Below are 18,141 nucleotides of genomic sequence, written 5' to 3'. Positions count from 1 at the left end.
GCAGCAACCACAGCCTCCCAGACACTGTTCAGAGAGGTGTACTGTTTTCCCTCCTTGTAAATCTCACATTTGATGATGGACCACAGGTTCTCAATGGGGTTCAGATCAGGTGAACAAGGAGGCCATGTCATTAGTTTTTCTTCTTTTATACCCTTTCTTGCAGCCACGCTGTGGAGTACTTGGACGCGTGTGATGGAGCATTGTCCTGCATGAAATCATGTTGTTCTTGAAGGATGCAGACTTCTTCCTGTACCACTGCTTGAAGAAGGTGTCTTCCAGAAACTGGCAGTAGGACTGGGAGTTGAGCTTGACTCCATCCTCAATCCGAAAAGGCCCCACAAGCTCATCTTTGATGATACCAGCCCAAACCAGTACTCCACCTCCACCTTGCTGGCGTCTGAGTCGGACTGGAGCTCTCTGCCCTTTACCAATCCAGCCACGGGCCCATCCATCTGGCCCATCAAGACTCACTCTCATTTCATCAGTCCATAAAACCTTAGAAAAACCAGTCTTGAGATATTTCTTGGCCCAGTCTTGACGTTTCAGCTTGTGTGTCTTGTTCAGTGGTGGTCGTCTTTCAGCCTTTCTTACCTTGGCCATGTCTCTGAGTATTGCACACCTTGTGCTTTTGGGCCCTCCAGTGATGTTGCAGCTCTGAAATATGGCCAAACTGGTGGCCATACTGTCAAGTCCTTCTTTTGACCCATTTTGCCAAAGGAAAGGACGTTGCCTAATAATTATGCACACCTGATATAGGGTGTTGATGTCATTAGACCACACCCCTTCTCATTACAGAGATGCACATCGCCTAATATGCTTAATTGGTAGTAGGCTTTCGAGCCTATACAGCTTGGAGTAAGACAACATGCATGATGAGGATGATGTGGACAAAATACTCATTTGCCTAATAATTCTGCACTCCCTGTATTATTGTTTGTTTGCTTATTATTGTTGAAAAAATGTGTCTGTGTGGTTTTGTCGATAAAATAAAATTATGGAATAAGAAAAAAACAAAAGTGTTTATTCTGTATCTTACAAACCAAATAAAATTGTCATCAGACTTAACGAGCGATCATTGTGAGTCAGTTACAGACAAACTGTATTGTTTAAGACTCTGACAGCAGAGACATAATAAAACCGAATCCCATCCAGAATCACATTCAGATATCTCTGAAAGAACTAATGAGTCACCTCTTGGAAGTAGAAATGCACAAAAACTAATTACATTTGCGTAATAATTAAATGAGATTAGTTTAAAAATGTGTATTTTTTGGAGAAGCACCAAAACGATTCATAAAGAGAACAAGAGAGAAAACGAGGAGCGCGAGAAAGTGACAGACAGGAAGGCAGAACGCTGATTCACTGCTGTGTGTTCAGCTCATTATATTTAACATTTTTAATAATTAACTGAGACATGAGATCATGTCCATAATCTACATCATTTTTCACCCAAACTTTTAAATGAAGTGATGCAGTTTATCCCAGTATGGGCCCAGTCCAGCCATCACATTGAACTGGTGTTGTTACCCTCTACAGTGCAAGACTCCGAGTCCACTAAAGGGTCTTCTTCACAAAGCCTCCCATCCTATAAACACTCAGCTTCTTACCTGAAACTTGAAATGAATGAAAACACTCCAGTTCCCTTCTAAATGTAATAGAGCTGTTAAAATGCCCATAATGCTAAAGCATCATTAAACATAATAGTTTCTGACAAACACACAGTGCAGGACACGTCTTCAAAGAATGATTATCTCCAAACAAGCTCATGTCATTTCATTACATTTGTCATGGTCTTCAGAATCATTCATTTCACTGATTACTTCATTAATCTTACATCTCTTTACCTTGATCAGCGTTTTTCCACCTCTCGTACTCTGGGAGTCCTATGATTGGTGAAAGAGACGCATTACTGATTATCTCCTGCTCCTCTGAGCCTTCTGATCCAGCGCTGATCAGGTTACGGTGCCGGTTTGACCGCAGCTTTATCAAACAAACCTGCAGCAGCAGCTAAATTACTTTTGCTTCTTTGTGGTAACTTATGTGAGTTTTTATCTAGCTGACTGCTTACAACATATAATGTTTCAGTGCTCTGTCTTTTCAATTTTGACCATTAGATTGTTTCAAATCTTGCAAAAGTCAGAGTCAGCTAGCAAAAACGACACACCAGTGATCAGCCTCAGTTTGTTGCACTGAGCTGCACAGAGCTGTGACCTCAGCCCCATCAGTAACTTTGGAGCGATGTGTAGTGCCAGCTTTGAGCCAGATGCTGTCACTAAAAATCACTGCTGGAGCTCATGATGCTCTTAAGGCTGTGTGGGAGTGGATTCAAACAACCAGGCTCCAACATCTGGCTGGTGAGCCTGAATCCACAGACGGTATGAAAGATGGCCATACCCACTGCAACATCACTCACTGTTCATCAGAGTTCTTAATGACACCTCAAACTAAGCATTTCTGCCATTGCCATCTTCCCTTAAAACCAGATGTGTATCGTAGATCTGATCGTGAAACTGCACACTCACTGGCTAACAACTCCACAATCACAAGTTACTGGTCAGTGAGGATATCCTGGATAATCATCGTTTTTACGTCTTTGAATGAAAAAAAGAAAAGAAAACAGGGTTAGTGTTTTATTAACGTGACCTGAAATGAACGACTGAACTCATAAAACCATCAGGACTGCCCACAGTCTGTGCGCGTGCAGACTGTGGCCCATTCATCTCTTTAGAGCTAAACTGAAATCATTGTGAGCGCTAACTCAGCCAACTCTTTTGCACTTCTGTGACTGTGGCTACACAGACGGTTGTTGTGATGTTGTTTAAAGCAGATTCGATTTTGATGCGTACTCTGCACTCTTGTTGAAAAAATAATACATTTATATTTAAATCAAGTCTCAAAATTGTGATTAAATCTCTAAAAACTTTGTAAGGTTTCAGTGGAAAGGTACTACTGTGACCTCTAATGTTTTTGTAGATACACACACACACACACACACACACACACACACACACACACACACACACACACACACACACACACACACACACACACACACACACACACACACACACACACACACAGAACTGCAGGATCCCAGCATCAAAGACAAAGAAGAACGCACTTTTGGATTGAAGCACTTCAGTGGAGCTGCAGGATGAAGAATATTTTCCCAGCTTCAGAAACCAGCAACCCTCTGCATGCTGTAGCTCCCAGCTGCAGCTTCTCTGTGACATGTAGATGAGCAAAGACGCAACAGCCTCCCCCAGCAGAGTGAAGGATAATAACACAGTTTTATATCCACCAAACGTTGCAGTAAAAACAGAGTTTTGTTGTTTTGTTGTGCCTGAAAAGTCCATAGATTTTGTGTTTCTATCGATCACTTGGATTGATGCGCACCATGACGCAGTTTTCTGTTTGACTCATTTATTTAGCCGCCAAGGGCAGCGTTTACATGAGCGGCTGCTATTGATTCAGCCTTCCCACATTCACACTCAGAAATATCATAAAGAGTGATTTCTACTTTCTTCCAAACAGAGTGGACAGCAGGGGAGCAGCTCAAACTGAAGGACAACTTCACACCTACTGTACTGTACTTTTACACAAAAGAAGAAGGAGATGGGGGATTCTGTGAGTGTTTTTTTTTTTATTTTTATACTTTTCTCGGTACAGTTTTCTGCTGAGATTTGGCTTTGTGAGCTACTAAGTGAGAAGTTTGCAATCCCCGAGTCAGCCAGCGTCTTGCCTGTCGAGATGGGAGACGAGGAGGAGTGAGAAAGAGCGAAGGAGGGCTGGACGGAGTGAAAGAAACTGAGATGTGAAGAGAAAGCGAGGAAGAAGTGAAAAAGAGAGTGGGAGGGAGGAAGAGGAGGAGAGGTGCTTTCAGAAGGTGGTTAAAGAGGAGAGAAAGGGACACTAACTGGTGAGGGGAGGGGAGGGGAAGTGGGGGGTGCAAATGAATGAAGGATAAAAAGATGAAGAGGGAAATGCTGCACTTGGACGACGGGCTGTCGAAGTCATTTAACACTGAACCATCGGCTTTTAGTGTTATTATTGTGACGTAAGCTAACTAGCCACGTTAATATGGTGAGTCAAAGACATGTTGATTACGATGAGTCAGTGCGATTACGATGAGTCAGTGCGAGGAGGCGGAAGAAAAATAGCGGTGACTTCATCTGGACACTGATTTTGTCCTTAAGCCTGTGGAGGAGAGACGGAGGCTCTTTAATGTTTCGTCCTCGTTGGTGCAAAGACTGACCCCGTCTGTTCTCTGTCTGCTGTGCCTTTATGATGTTAGCTAACAGGCAGCAGGTGAGCCCCATTTTGTGTCCTCACCACTGTCTTGTTAAGGCTGAGTTAAGTTTGAGCGTCTAAATCTAACCTGCATGAGCTCAGAAAAAATGTCAATAATGACGTTTGAACTGTGCTGGTATAAAAACAACCAAGCTATGCACCAAGACATCCGCCCTGAGATGCTCTCTTTTAACTTTTGCAATGCTACAGCAACATCTTCCCACCTTCACTTTGAGAAACAACAGCGTGCATGTGCGCACACAAGAGCATGCTTAATGCTTGAAGTGCTGATGCTCTCGCTGTTACTGAAAATGGGAATCTGACAAAAGTTGCTTTTCTATCTTTTCGAGTTAAAGCCAGCCCGAAACCTGTTTTCTCACATCTAAACTGGGCTTCTTCTACACCCATAAATATGATAATCTCCCACATCTCTGGATTGCTGCCATGGTTTGACTTCAAGTAGACTCGAGGAGCAGATTCAGCTGCAGGTTCAAAAGGTTTATTGAAATCCTGGTGAATTTTTGAAAAGAGGACACTGGGTATTTCATGCGACAGCAACCAGAAACACAGATGATCTCAACAACTGCTCAGGGAGTTGAACAAAATATAGCTGAGGATGAATAAAATGTGCTTCCACTGGCGAGCAGGGAACCTGGCAGGTGGGTATCTGTGACCGATGAGTGGGTGCAGGTGTAGCAAAGGTAAGGCTTTCCTTGGCTGGGAGCTGGAGAAACAGACTGGACTGGTTAGATGTGGCTATGTCTGCGGCCTATCCGCAGCTCGGACACAAGCATTTCACTACATGTTGTACTCTGTATAACTGTGTATGTGACAAATAAAGGTTGTTTGTTTGAGGAGTCAATCATGGATGAATCAACAACACAGAGCCAGCCGGACAGCTCCACCTGAGACGAGAGAGAAAGGGTTGGAAGTGGGGGAGGGAGAAGAAACCCAAACCTATGTCTTTCTTTTAGATCATCTTCAATCTTAAACTTGGAGAGACAAAAAAATCCACATCTGTGTCAAACTACCCCAATGTTTACTGTCGCTGATCATTATTGGCGGTTCCTGGACCAAAACCCTGACACCAAACAACACATTTTCCAGACATTTATGGAGTTATGAACCACGACATCGTCCCCCCAGGTGACACTATCAGTGCTGGATTCTATAATGTCCTGAGGCGTCTCGGGGAGAAAATACAGGAGAAATAACATGAAATGTACAATGTTAATGTGGACAGGCTTTTTAAAATTATCTTAATCAACTGGCCTGAGAGCATGTCCTCTTTAAAGTGAAATTCAAGTTGTAGAGCTGGCCTTTATAGACAATCAAGGATATCCAGTGTACATGACAGACACTGGCCAAAGAGCAGGTCTTCGGTACTGGAAGCAGTGCAGCGCCGCACAAAGAGACGATCAATAGTTCAGCTACAAGAATTTTAAAAGATGGACCTGAGTGCAAACAAAATAAACACACATTTCTTTTTGCAGGTTTGGCCAATATCACATCACACACAATATCATCAGACTTGTGTGTCTGTCAGTCTGTATTGTTCACTGTGAGACGCACAGATTCAGATCACTACGCGTAATTGCAGAAATCCTTTTCTTTTAAATTCAAATTCAAATTCAAATTTTATTTGTCACACACACACAACCATACACAGTATGACATGGGGGTGAAATGCTTGTAGCTGTACAATGCCCGACCATTAAATGACAGAAGAAAAGTTTTACAATATTTACAATTTACTACAAAAATTTACAAATTAACTTAGGAATTTACAGTAAAGAATGTGCAAATAGCAGAAGAGATTATAAAGATAAGGATTATAAATTATAGGAATTATAGGATTATAGGAAATGTGTGGTGGTGCGTGTGGTGGCGTGTGTGAGAGTCCAGTCTTATAGTGACGTGTGTGGGAGAGTCCAGTCCTACACCTGGTTCAGGGCCCGAATAGCCTGGGGGAAGAAGCTCCTCCTCATTCTCTCTGTTTTGGCCTTAAGGGAGCGGAAGCGCTTCCCAGACCTCAACAGTGAGAAGAGTCCATTGTTGGGATGGGAGAGGTCCATCATAATCTTCCTAGCTTTGGACTTGCACCGCTTGGTGTAGATGGACAGCAGGTCAGGGAGCTCTGATTGAATGATGCGTTCTGCCGAGCGCACCACCCTTTGCAGATCTCGTCTGTCCTGCTTGGTGCTGTTCCCAAACCAGGTGCAGATGTTTGACGTCAGGACGCTCTCGATGGTGCAGGAGTAGAAGTTCTTGAGCACCTTCAGTGGCAGATGGAAGTCTCTAAGTCTTCTGAGGAAGAAGAGACGCTGACGGGCTTTCTTAACCAGGGTGTTGATGTGACAGGACCATGACAGGTCCTGAGTGATGTGGACACCCAGGTATCGGAAACTGTCCACTCTCTCCACTGGCGTGCCACTGATGATGAGGGGTTTGTAATTCCTCGCCTGCTTTGTAGTGAAGTCCACGATCAGCTCCTTAGTCTTGCTGATGTTTAGGAGGAGGTTATTCTCCTGGCACCAGGTCTCCAGGTTCCTAATCTCCTCCAGGTAGGCCGTCTCGATGTTGTCGGAGATCAGACCCACAACAGCAGTGTCGTCAGCAAACTTGACAATGGAGGTGGTGTCGGATGTGGCTACACAGTCATAAGTGTACAGTGAGTACAGCAGGGGGCTTAAAACACAGCCCTGAGGCACTCCAGTGCTGAGTGAGATGGAGGGGGAGACTTGTTTTCCCACCCTCACTGATTGGGGTCTGTCTGTGAGGAAGTTGAGGATCCACTGACACAGTGATGAGCTGAGTCCTAGATCCGTCAACTTGGTGAAAAGCTTAGAGGGAATTATTGTGTTGAATGCTGAACTGTAGTCCACGAACAGCATCCTAACATAATTCCCTCTGCCAGTGTCCAGGTGACTCAGGGATGTGTGGAGCAGGTGAGATATGGCATCGTCTGTGGAACGATTAGTCCGGTAAGCAAACTGAAGTGAGTCGATGGTGGGAGGAAGTGAAGAAGTGATGTGATCTCTCATCAGTCTTTCAAAACACTTCATCACAATTGAAGTCAGTGCTACTGGACGGTAGTCATTGTGGCAAGTGGGCTGTTGTTTCTTTGGAACAGGGACAATAATGGACCGTTTGAAGCACGTGGGAACCACAGCTTGGGCCAGGGAGAGGTTGAAGATCTCCGTGAACACCGGTGCTAGTTGATCAGCGCAGGCTCTAAGGACCTTTAATGTAGAGATTTAAAAAATAGCCTAAATAGATAAAGAACGATGTCAGGAACACAACAATGATGAATGTTCTCTACTGCATGTGTAAATAGTAAAATTGTTTCTTATAATAAATGGCATAAAAACTATATAAATTGATAATATATCCTTGTGTTTGACAGACTCCCTAAAAAAACAGGTTCATGCATTTTAAAGGGCGGCTATTTGGAGCCCAATTAAAGATGCAATGAACACATTTGAGGCCACTTTAATATATTTAAAAACCTCTTTACATCCTCAACTCCAGCCAAACAGTTTACGCACACGCGTTACATAAGGCCCCCGTGAAAGCTTTCAGGATGCCCTCCACTTTATATCTCAAGAGCCATTTACTCCATCATTACATTTTCTCTCTCACTCCCTCCCTGACACACACACACACACACACACACACACACACACACACACACACACACACACACACACACACACATACACACACACACACACACACACACACACACACACACACACACACACACACACACATGCGCACAGTAAGTACATAATGTAGTGCAAGTATGGAAATGTGTGCTAATAATGAAAGATTTTCATCCACTTTACACACATGATAGAATGTAAGACGCAGGGCTATGATGCATGAGTGTAATTTAGAATTTTGATGGTTTTTAAACTGGGGAAAAATTGCAGTCAGAGTCTGTGTTTGCTTTCTAGGATCAACCAGCCGGCCTCGGGTACATGACGTATACTTTTACACATGCTCGTTATTACCGTCACTTTTTCTTACCAGGAAAACATTTTTACATTGACCAGATGTTCATGTAACAAAGCCTCTACTATTACACAACAGCCCCAACTTTAACCATGTCAACAGCTATCTGTGGGTGGCACTTGCATTGTTTTGTTAAGCTGCAACCTGTGTGCATGTGCAGCATAATTACAAGCAGACTTCCTGGTCTTTTCTTATGTGGCTGACTCCTTTTCAGAGCCCCTCTTGGCTTTGTCTATGTTCGGTATCTTCTGTCTGATTCAAATTTGGCTTCCTTTTCTGATTCTCGGTCTGTGTCGCTTTCACATCTATCGTTTCAGCTTTTGATTCACCCTCTTCTGTCTCTGCACCGCTGTCATTGTTTGCCTTTTTCTATTTTCCTTCCTCTTTATTCAGCAACAGCGCTCGCTTTCACAGCGTATGGCTTCCTTTCATTCCTTCAATCCAGGCCTCTGCTTCCCTCCCTGTTTTTCAGAGTCATTCACAACGTCTGGCTTCTCGTTGGCAGCTTTATCCTGCTCTGTCTCAGGGTCATCCTTTCATTCACACTTTCAGCCTTTTTTTTCTCCATCATTCACGAGCACCGATGCTCGTTTAGCACGTCTGTGTGAAATCCATCCCCTGTTCCTTTGTTTCTAGTTTCCATACATGAGCGTGCCAGTTTTTAATCCCAACATTAGGTTTCCGCTTTCTGTATATGCTCATTGCTACTTCCTCATCACATGCAGTGGCTGCAGCTGGTGTTGCGCTAAGCAAAGAGGACATTGTTAAAAAAATGATATGGTGGGTTTCAGTCAGACTAATCCCATTAACTGCTGAGGAAAAAGAAGCAGAATGCTCCGAGAAAGAGTCGTCGTCCTGATAAACTGTACTGTGCCACAGAGCAGGAGGGACAGGGACACTTTTACTGTTGTGGGCACGCTCTGTCATTTTCCAAAAATACTTCAGAAAGATGAAATATGTAAGGATGAATGAATAAATAAATAAATTTTAAGCACGTTAATAGCAGAGTCCGGCCTTTTCCTCGAAAAGGGTTTTTAAGACGCGAGAGTGAGAGGGGAGCAAGAAGGAGTATTAGCAGTTTGACACAGATAATCCCTAAATAAATATGCTTTTGGCCGTGGCCTGAGAAATATTACACTCCAGAACTGCTTAGGAAGCAGCTGGCATCTTCAAAGTACTCTGCAACCCCAAATTTCCAATTAAGAGGCAAAATTCCTTTCATGTACTTTTTCCTCACTCTCGATTCAAGCCGCTGCAGAATGATGTGAAGTTGAAAGAGCTCCTCTCTGTTAGTGAGTTTAGGCTGATAATGAATGAGGAGCTCACTCCGAATTTATATAGGCCTGCACACACACACACACACACAAACACACAGATTTGGAAATGTCTGTATCAAACTGGACTAAAGGAAAGTGCAGATTATGCGATGTTTCCTGAAAGAACGCAGCAGTCATGTAACAGAGAAAAGTGGAAACCAACCGAGACTAAACTGAGAACAGAACTAAGGAAACACAATAAAATGATTAACAAGACTTCAGTAACAAGAAATAAACAAGACAGCCATCATCTAAACAGCAGACAGACTAAGACTATAAAACGAACACTCGGGTCCAACAGCCGGGACCATAACACACTTGTACTTCACCTCAGGTGAAGCCTGCTGGATCTCCTCCACCATGTTGAAACAATGACCCCAAAATATGATTTTAATTTTGTAAAACTGTAAAAAAAGAAAAAACCCTGCATGGATGTAAATCTTACCAGGGGCACAAGTACTGAAGCTCTGTTCTCCCAAAAAGCCCTCAGCATGTTACAGTGGAACATGTCAATAACAGTGTCACACAGGTGCCCGGCTGTCACCACACAGACGTCAGGCCACTTTGAAGCAGTAGCTAATCCCTGAGCCGATTCATCCTGGGATCTCTAAAACAGGGCTGCCACATGACACAAGATCAAAAGATCAGCTGATGTGCACGATTCATATTTTCACTCCTTATGTCATCCAGATATAACTGTGCTGATGTTATATTTAATGAAGTATTGTCATCGTCTGCCACTGGTCTGTGTGTTCTTACTCTCTGAGCCAGGATAGGTTGAGAGGTCCTCTCCTCTTTGGGTGGATTTGCTGCTGATGAGGTTGATGAGATCCAGGTGATTCTGCTGGGGAGCAGAAAAGCTCCAGTCTCCATCCAGTGTCTGTCAGATCATCTGCCTTCAAACCAGAGGACCTCCTCACAAAGATACGAGTAAGCAGCCTGGCTAAATCCTCTCTCTGCGGACAATCAAAATAACATCTAGGACTAACTTGTGTCTCCCGGCTGTAGCCTGGACCTCCTCTAGATCTGAGTGCTTTCCAGCCACACTCAGGTAATTTATTTGAAAGTGCATTGTGTCTCCTTTTAAGGGTTGATATCGAAAGACTGCAAAATCAGGGAAAGGCTTACTCTGCATCTGCGGCAGGAAACAAAAACGCAAACGTGGGCGTGTGCATCACACTGGTGTAATGCCACACCTGCTGCTGTTTCTCATCTTCATGTCAGATCAGATTAGCTACGGTGACCAAGTGTGAAAAATGTTTCCAATATAGTTTTTTTGTGCTGATGTATTTGTTAGTTTGAAAAGGAAACATTAACTCCTGAATTCCAACAAGGCATCACGAGCTCAGCTGGCTGGCAGATATACTACCTTCTGATTCTGAGCTGTAATACGTTTGTCATAACATGGCTATTTTGTCACCTTATGTAGTATTAATATTTTTTCTAAACAAGAAAGTAGCTCTTTAGATTTGGACTTGTGGATATTTTTGTAATTCCCTCTGTCACTGAGTGATCTGAATAAACTCTGGATGGCACAACGTTCCCTCTCTGTGCTCTGAATCGCATATGTGTCATTTCAGTACAAATCGCAATATGCTCGAGTTGCCGGGTGGCCTTTACATACATATATATGGCCTATTGAAAAAGAGTTAAAGTGCATCGTGTAATTATCAGACCCGGACTGAGCTGCTGGTGTCAGCAGGAACACTGGCGTTCCAATTACAAATCCCATTCTCAGGTCTCCGGAGTCTCGAGTTGACTTGCCAAGTTCAAACTCCTCAACTACTGACTGGAGCGTGCACGGCTGCACTGAGAGGCCCATCATCACAATTTATAGTCACTCTCAGCCTCAGCTTTCATTTTTATATTTACAGCGTTACTGTCCAATTATATAGTATTATGAAAAATTTTCATTACTGTCCTTTCTCTATAGGCCCCAATCAGATAATGGGGCAGCTTTAGAAATGCATGGTTCCTGTGGTGATGTTATAGCAAAGATCAGTACTTGGATGGGTTAAATTAGGGCGGGGCTCTCCTGGACCGGTCTGGCTCCCACATACTGCAGGTCGGTGATTAGTTAATCAGCTGCAGAGATCCAGCTGGAATGGGTGAACAGTCACACCTCTAGGCATCATCACAAGCAGAAGGACATGTGCATATACACAGAGGAACAGGGGGAGCCTTTCACTCATACCGTTAGGTCTAATGACTCTGGACTGATTGCAGCTGTGGGGTGCTAGACAGCTTCTTTTATAAGAACGTCAGAACTGACACGGAGACCTCGTATGATTTTAACACACCGTCTGAGCAACAGAAGCGACACTGTGGTTTGGAAGAACACGTTTCCTGGTTGAAACATTATTAACGTTTGTCTATATTTTGATATTCTTGAATATTAATTGTAGACTTGTGAGTAAAAAGTGATGTAACCACGATGTTGTCACCCTGAAGCCTCAAGCGGAGTTTTTAAACAGGACGTGATGATCTAACAGAAAAAACAGTCATGTGCTGCTTTTTGACTCTAACTGCAAACATAAAGTGAACATCATGCTTTATTCAACATGACTGGAAACTACACATTTATGTTATAAACTAGTTATGAGAGTGCAGACTTAGGTTATAGACAAAAGTAGGATGGATTTTATTTTCCAGTCGGAGGAGCCACCACCCGCTGGCCTTTAGATGTGCATGTTTAAGGCTAGGTGGAAGCTGCTTCACTCTTAGATACAAATTCATGTCTATGATGTAAATTAATTCCCTTCCAATGCAGTGACTGAATCAATATGACTACAACAATTCAGTTATTAATGTGATCAATCATCACCAACTGGTTGGTTTACACAGAGCTTTGTTGTAGCACATTCACTGTGTGTCAGATCACATCAGTCCTCAGCCTGTTCTTAAATTTCTATAACTGATTCCATTGTTTCACTGCCAGGATTTCAGTATCTTGATCAATTTGAACCACTAAAGTAAATTATCAGACAGTTGAGGTGGTTCAGCCAGCAGACCCATTAGCACCTCCAGATGAAGTGTTTCAGGGAGGTCCACTTGGGAAAACGGAGCTTGAACTTCTCTGCCTGGACTGCACTCCAGACCTGGCTGGATGGCTGGATTGATGTAAAACAATCGAGGTAGGTGTAAATGGTGGATTAAAGCCCTACAGCAAATATTAGCTCCTGTCCCTCAAACACCTGGACAAGAAATCAAAGGAACGCCAGGAGCAGCCGAAGTCGTTGAGCACAATCAGGAAGGCTTCCAATTAATTGACCGGGTGCTTGAAGCAGTTGGGAATAGGTCACGATCGGCTAACTAAAACCTCCATCAAATCCATCCATCCTCGAATAGAAAATGGTTTAAAATTTAAGGGGCTCTTTTAAACTGCATAAGATGCCATTTAGTGCTGAATGAATCAACTTATGCAGTAAAAAGCCTCAGAATGGCTTCCTGGCTGAAAACTACACCCCCAGCATGTTTGAGCCCTGCAGACTGTCAGTTTCTCCTTCCTTTCCTAAAACGCTCATTTACATATGAATAGACCATCAAACACGTTCAAACAAATCACATGTGATTACCTGCCTCTCTGCTGGATGAAAGCTTCTGCAAAGCAGTTCATGACGAGGAGAAGGAGCTCATAATGATCATGTTTCATGTTTTCTTTTGTACAGCTCTCAGGGGCTCATTAGTGGCAATATTCAAAATATGAAACTCACCCGCAGTTCAACTACGTGATGTGCAGACAAAGACCAAAATATTACACAGCTGATGAGATACCAAATAACCTGTGGAGTCTGCTGAGTGTGTAATGCACGGCCAGAACAAATACTGACATCGAGTCAAAGTTCATGTACTTTAGTTTGTTTTTTTCTGGGTTATTTGTCATGCTTTGATCCTCCACTTCTGACCTCTGAGTATATTTGACAACTTCTAAAGGTAAAATTGTTTGTAGCTGTTCCTCATAATCACAAACCAAAGTTGAGCCAAGGCCTCCACCAGCTCTGCATGTCCAGCGTCTCTGTGAGAACTCAGTCTGTGTCCTGCATGAATCCAGAGAGAAGAGCAAACACTGCTTTACTCTGAAAGCTTTGCACACTCAGCCAGCTGGGTCCATAGAGTGGATGTGATTGATTGTTTCCTTCACAAAAAAAGACAACAGCCACAAGTTAGTTGTTCATGGAGGTGTAACAGGACAGTTACAGTTTTGCGAGTACTGCTCCTACTCTGCATGTTACATAGACGTTTCTCAAAATGTGATAACATAAGTATAAAGTAGAAACTCCAACTGTGATTAGCCACAGTGTCATTTCTAAAGACACAATTATAGAAACGTGAGAAATGAGCTCCTTTCAGAATCAGATGCCAAACAACAGTTTCCTTATTATCTCGTCACAGTTTCCGTCACATGGAAAAATTTAAACACACTTCTAGATGTGTGTCAGCTTTTGTGCGACACGTTTTCATGTAAAAATGTGTCAGGATTAGGGATTAAAGTTTAAGGCCTTGACATAGCACAAGGATGAAATTCATTAATGCAGCGATTCACACCGTAATTTCATAGGACAAATTTGTGTCACTTATTTTTGGATCGTGCTCGATTTTTTTCAGATTTTTCACACGTGAATAAACATATCTCAAAATCAGACTCTAGCAACACGGTGCTCATAGTTCAGCGTGTGGACCAGTGCTGAATATAAAATGATAGAAAAATTATAAAATAATCCGATTTAACCTCAAACGCACAACTAGCTGCTGCTCCGGGTCAGTCAGCCGTCTGGAATGATTTATCTTCTTCAGAAAAATCAGGGAAACTTTTTATTTTTTTAAGGATGAATTCTTCACACACACACAAAAAAACTGTTACACGACAAGTTTGGGTTGGAAAAATGTTGAATTTCGTGTTGTGTTCTTTGCAACATGCTCAGGGCTGGGGTTCGGGTAGGGTTACACAGACCTGAGAGGTTACATAATCTTTATATCTACACCCCTGAAAGGCCAGTGGCATGCACCATGATACAACCCAGAAATCAAACGTTCAAGCAGTGTGGTAAATTCACCTCCACATCATAACAAAGTGGGAGAACTACCGAGGGACGGTGAACAGACCCGAAGACCAAGTAGGGCACCAGCCAGCATGACCTGGGAATTTCTTTTGGAAATACTGAAACCAGATGGAGTGACCGTGATCCGGCCCACTGAGCTATGCTCATCAATCCGCAGCCTCAGCAGTGTGATGTTCAACCAAGCAAACTTTCTGATGTTAGAGTTTTGAATCCCTGCTTTGATGTTTTTATCACTGAGCCTTTAATGTTATTGTGCTATTTGACTTCCTGTTTAGTTCCATGAAGTTCAGGAAGCTTGTTAAAATGGCTTTACCCTTCTAGCATTTACTTTTAAATACTTGTTTTTGTTTAGCTTTGGTTCCTATTCTGAGTAAGTCATTTCTTCCTCCTCATCTCCTTCAGTGTTTCCTTGTCTCTGTCATCATGTTTAATTAGTTTTCTTTCTTTGATCCTCTGTGTCAGGAAGTTAAATCATTTCCTGTTTTATTTCCCATGTTTGTTTTTAATCTGTAACAGTGTTAAGCTTCCTACAAGTCTGTTAGTTTTCGCTCCTTTGTGACTGAACGCCTGGCTGATTAGTCTCACTTGGTTTGTTCTTCAGATTTGATTCCTAGCAGTCAGTCACCCTCTCTGGTGTATGGACTTCCTGCCTTGCACTCCCTGCTTGCCAGATCTTCTTGTATTCTTTGTAGTCAAGCCTTCCAGTGATTCTTATGTTGTTTTCCTGATGTTTGGCTTCTCTGGATTGTTTCTTTGCCTTTTGCCTGCTCCCTCCGTTTTTGAAAAGTTTGCCATGTTGCCTGATCTCCTGTTGATGACCTTGCAGAGGTGGGACCAAGTCATTGTTTTGCAAGTCTCAAGTAAGTCTCAAGTCTTTATCCTCAAGTCTCAAGTAATGTCAGGCAAGTCAGAGTCGAGTCTCAAGTCACTGGTGTAAAAGTCCGAGTCAAGTCACAAGTCTGAAACTTTGAATTTCAAGTCCTTTCGAGTCTTTAAAAAAAAAAACAACGAAAAAATAATGTTGCAGTTATGCTAAATGTAAATATTAGACCATGTAATTTTAAATCTGTGTTTTTCTCAACACATGACAAAAGTGAACGTAGAAAATATACACAAATTGTGAAATTGCACCTCTTTAAAATGCAGCTCAATTAAACTTAGCTCCAAGAATAATTTTCACCGACAGTTCTGAGATAAGCTGCATGTTATTCTTGGATGCGGTTGTAGGACCGGCTTTAAAATCGCATGACAAAAATATCATACACATTAAAAAAAACTGTATCACCAACGTAGCCTGGACAACATTTGCTAGTTAGATGAAGTCAGCTATCTCATCGTAGCATATTTATATGCATATTTATAATCATACGGTTCTTGGAGTGAGTGCATACACTCATGAAGTTTAGTAACTTCCGGTCACTGCAACAAGCCCAGGTACAGTTTACCGACGGATGGGTGCAGGACCTTGAAATGCACCGTGTAGAACGAAAGACCATCGTACCTATCATAAGTTTACCAGTCTCACAAATTGTCGTCATAAATACACATTCATTAACTGTTTATTAATAAGACCTTTGAGCTCAACGGTAATTAATTAGTAGTGGAAATAATTTCTGGTAGCATCACAGAAATGTAGCAGTGACAATAATATTGTATGCTGTAATCGTACTGGGCAATTAGTGATACAAAAAACCTGTTTTATCCTGTGAATAAAAGTATATGTTTTTGTCAATGTACCATAATAACAGAAGCGAAACGCAATATTGTGTCAGGACAATTCACTATTTATGCACAATAAACAAAGGAGCATAGCGCGACAATTTCTGTTCAGCGCCAGACTTGCTTGTAACCTATATCACTAATTATGTTATGAAAAATGACGTATTAACTACTAAAAAACACTGACCTTCGTGTAAATGCTTGGAGCAGACTAACCTGTGAGCTGGAGTGTTCTGGGACGTTATATTTGATCTTTGAATGGCTGCAATCCAGTCGCCTCTTTGTTACTTCGGAAACATGGCTCGAACAATTTCTCTTCAACGACGTAATCCGATAACAACCGATCTCTTTACCCGTCGGCTTCCCGTGGCTGTCATGCGACCGGCTATTGCAGTTAATGATACAACAGCTTCTTGCCATTTTTGTGTTTCTTTTTATCGCTGTGTGACTGATTTCAATCGAAAGCCTGCGTGCGCTACTACCGCTTGCCACGAGTTCCCAGAATCCTTTGCGGTTCTACCCGTGAATGACGTCACATTTTCAATCTCTATATAATATGCATGTTAAATTTTATATTTGGGGTAAAATATCAAGTCTTTTCAAGTAAACCGGTTCAAGTCCAATTCAAGTCCCAAGTCATTGGTGTAAAAGTCCAAGTCAAGTCACAAGTCTTACAACATTTTTTCAAGTCAAGTCTAAAGTCATAAAATTAATGACTCGAGTCTGACTCGAGTCCAAGTCATGTGACTCGAGTCCACACCTCTGTGACCTTGTATCCTGTAACATTGTGTAGGAGACATGTTTCAGACTCCAAAACAGAACTCAAGATTCAGGAGTCGAACAAAAATCAAAGCTTTATTGCTGGCTATTCAAACCAAGTTCAAAATCATCTCCTGGAAACACGAACAAGGGAAAATGTACTTCTAGGAAACATAGGAAATACCAGAAGACATGAAGCAAAGGAACACAGCTCAGAGCAGAGGAGGGGGCAATAAATACGAGATAACAAGAGGAGAGGAAACAAGTGGAAACAGCTGAAAGAAAAAGTAAACACAGTGCACACAAGACTGACAACACAAAACAGGAAGTAACTCATAACTAGGGCTGGAACACTAATAACATTAACTGAGAATTAAATTCAGATAACTACATATAAAAAGGCCTGAGACTAAAAACACTAAGTGTAGATAGAACGCTAAAGACAGCAATAACGAAGAAACACAGAGGAATTATAAGTAACTTGACACAAAGGGATACAAGACAAAACACAGAGACTAGACCAGACCTGGAAACGTAACATAAAACTGAAACCAAGAACAGAAATCGATGTGAAACCACAACCTGGAAATGTAAAAGGAAAAAAACAGGAAATCAGACAAAACTCAAAGCTCTGGATTTTAGACTCAGGGACCATAACTGACTGCGTGGGATATTTGAGCTCTCATCGTTGAAGTTTGAGTGTTTCAGTAAGACGACACAAACTCACACAATACCTGCGATCCTCAGACAAGACAGAAAGACATCCCTGCAGACGGTATTTGTAAAGGGTTTCCACGTGATTCTCAGCCCGACCGCAGGCTCTGCATTCTTTGCCCAAATATATCTCACTGAACTCGCCTTGCCCTCGGTAAGGATCACACCTCCAGGATATTTAAGCTGCACAGAGAAGCCTTTTGAACCGAGGAGTCAAGATTTAGTTTTTTCCACCTGAGCAAAAACTTCTTTCATCATGTGCATGG

Source organism: Astatotilapia calliptera, chromosome 13 (genome assembly GCF_900246225.1).
Source record: "Astatotilapia calliptera chromosome 13, fAstCal1.2, whole genome shotgun sequence".
Taxonomy (NCBI): Eukaryota; Metazoa; Chordata; class Actinopteri; order Cichliformes; family Cichlidae; genus Astatotilapia; species Astatotilapia calliptera.
This window is presented reverse-complemented; position numbering follows the sequence as displayed.